Here is a 2,370-nt window from a genome sequence, read left to right on the forward strand (position 1 = left end):
TTTGTTAGTATAGGGCCATCTGCAGAAAGTAGCTGTGTTGTTGTGGCCGAGTGGTTAAGGCGATGGACTAGAAATCCATTGGGGTTTCCCCGCGTAGGTTCGAACCCTACCATCAACGCTGGAACTAAACTCAAACGTGTGCCTTGAGCAACAAAAAAGGAAGGTTTTCGGTTTCAAATGTTAACTCTTTCTTTAAACATCATGGCAATAGCGTACAAGTACCCTAAAGCGCCATTGTAAATGTTTCATGTCATTTTTTCAATGTTCTTTAAAATATATAATGCTACAACATGCTTTTAAACATGCAAATTGAGCATGTTTTCATTCCTGGGTCAATATGTATTCCATGAAAATATGCTGCTTGTGACTACTTGTCATTCTTTCATCTTTTCCTTTCTATATTTGAGGGTAAAGTTGTGTCCACATACTTAGATCTCCACTTCGCTCACGTGGTTGTTGTGGCCGAGTGGTTAAGGCGATGGACTTGAAATCCATTGGGGTTTCCCCGCGTAGGTTCGAGCCCTACCAACAACGCAGGAACTTTGCAACGCTATGTTTCCAATGCAAATAAGCCGAAGTGTGGCTTTTCAAATGCAATGTCAATTTTAAACAGAATGGCAATAATGTACATGTGTTCTACAGTAAGTCCTTGCAAAAGTTTCATATCAATATTTCAACTTTCCTACAAAGTATCATGCTACAACATGCTTTGAAAAAATACAAATTGAACATGTTGCCTTTCCTTGCTCAATATGTATTCAGTGAAAACATATAGTTATGACAATTTGTTCTTTTCCTTTGCATTTTTAGGCTAAAGTTGTGTCAGCATACTTGGAATTCCATATACCTAGAGTGGTTGTTGTGGCCGAGTGGTTAAGGCGATGGACTAGAAATCCATTGGGGTCTCCCCGCGAAGGTTCGAATCCTTCCAGCAACGATCGAAGTTTTTTTATTTTACTTGACAGCAGTGGCAAAAAAAATGCTCCATTGTCCTCGCTCATGTAAAAACAATGCAGGGTACCTTTACTGATGCATGCTCAAGAATCCACATAGAAAAATCTAACAAAGGTAAGTCAGGTCCTCTGAACACATGCAAAAAGAAGCAAAACAAATACATAAATAAATTGTTGAAACTTTTCATCTTGTATCCAAAAGACTTTGTCAGTCTGAGGAGCTGTATTAAACTCAGTCTTATAAGTAGCGACTTCTCAATCAACCAGTTTGTTGTTCACATTTACTACTAGCTGTTCACATGATAAAGGAGGACCATTAGCCTAGCAGTTGGTCCTTAATGCCCTGATGGCCACGTCCTATTCACAGGGGGCTGAGTAATACTAGTAATAGCATTGTAAGAGGGGTGCAGTTGAACATGGAGGCCTCCGCCCATGTTTAATGATGGACAGTTACTTTTCACAAAGATGGCTTCCTTTACTCCTATCTCAAACCAAAGTTCCTCTCTATCAAGGATGTGCACATCTTCATCCCTGAATGAGTGACAGTTGGCTTGCAGATGAGTATAAACCGCAGAGTCTTGGCCTGATGATGTTGCTCTTCTGTGCTGGGCCATCCTTTTGGCCAGTGGCTGTTTATTTTTTCTTGAAGTACAACTGATCGCATCCCTCCTGGCACTGAACAGCATACGCAATATGACTCTGTGTCGGGGGACTGGATCGTTGGAATGGACCAGCTGTTGCCGTAATGTAGTTTGGGGATTGAAAGCCACTTGGACGTCATCTTTAGAAAATAAAAGTCTCAGTTTCTCTGAAACTCCTGCAACATAAAAAATGACCACTGGTCTAGGTCTGGGTTATCAGCAGGGCAATGCAGGGCACTTTTGTTCTAGTGCTGGAATGTACCTCGTCGTCTCGATCAATTAAGAAAAATCTTGTACAGTGATGGCAAACGAACCAGCAACTTTTTAAAACCTAGGATACCTTAAATTTAAACTTCATTTGGGTGATAAATGAGAACTGCCATTTCTGTTTTTAATATACACGTTTTGTTGTCCATCAACAGGATTACGAAAAATGAATGTGCTTGTACCACAGTGTTTGTGCTTTGTTTTAGGAAACGTAGGTAGATCGATGAATCCTATATTGTTGAGAAATCAAATTTCATGCATATCCAGAAAAGTCTTTGATTGATTTGACGCAATAAGTCTTCCAAAAATGAACAGGCATTTACTGTTGCTACGTTAGAGAAGTTTCAGACTTTGCTTGTTTGTCAAACGTGTGAAATAAGATCTTTTGTTTTTGCATTAAAGTCTATATCCTTGTTTATTCATATATTCTTTTCTGAAATTAGGAGCAATGCTAATAAACTGTTTGTTAGTATAGGGCCATCTGCAGAAAGTAGCTGTGTTGTTGTGGC

The 2,370-nt window shown here is 39.5% G+C and overlaps 3 non-coding genes across 3 annotated transcripts; all 3 read left to right on the forward strand.

Annotated features, from left to right (window-relative positions):
• Nucleotides 1-36: 36 nt before the first annotated feature.
• trnas-aga lies at nt 37-118 on the forward strand. The gene has a single exon. It is a non-coding gene; the product is annotated as a tRNA-Ser (tRNA).
• Nucleotides 119-452: 334 nt separating this feature from the next.
• Nucleotides 453-534, forward strand: trnas-uga. The gene has a single exon. It is a non-coding gene; the product is annotated as a tRNA-Ser (tRNA).
• Nucleotides 535-855: 321 nt separating this feature from the next.
• On the forward strand, nt 856-937 carry trnas-aga. Its single transcript has one exon. It is a non-coding gene; the product is annotated as a tRNA-Ser (tRNA).
• The last annotated feature ends 1,433 nt before the right edge of the window (nt 938-2,370 follow it).

The sequence above is a fragment of the Nematolebias whitei genome, chromosome 5, assembly GCF_014905685.2.
Source record: "Nematolebias whitei isolate Nwh7 chromosome 5, NemWhi1, whole genome shotgun sequence".
Lineage (NCBI taxonomy): Eukaryota > Metazoa > Chordata > Actinopteri > Cyprinodontiformes > Rivulidae > Nematolebias > Nematolebias whitei.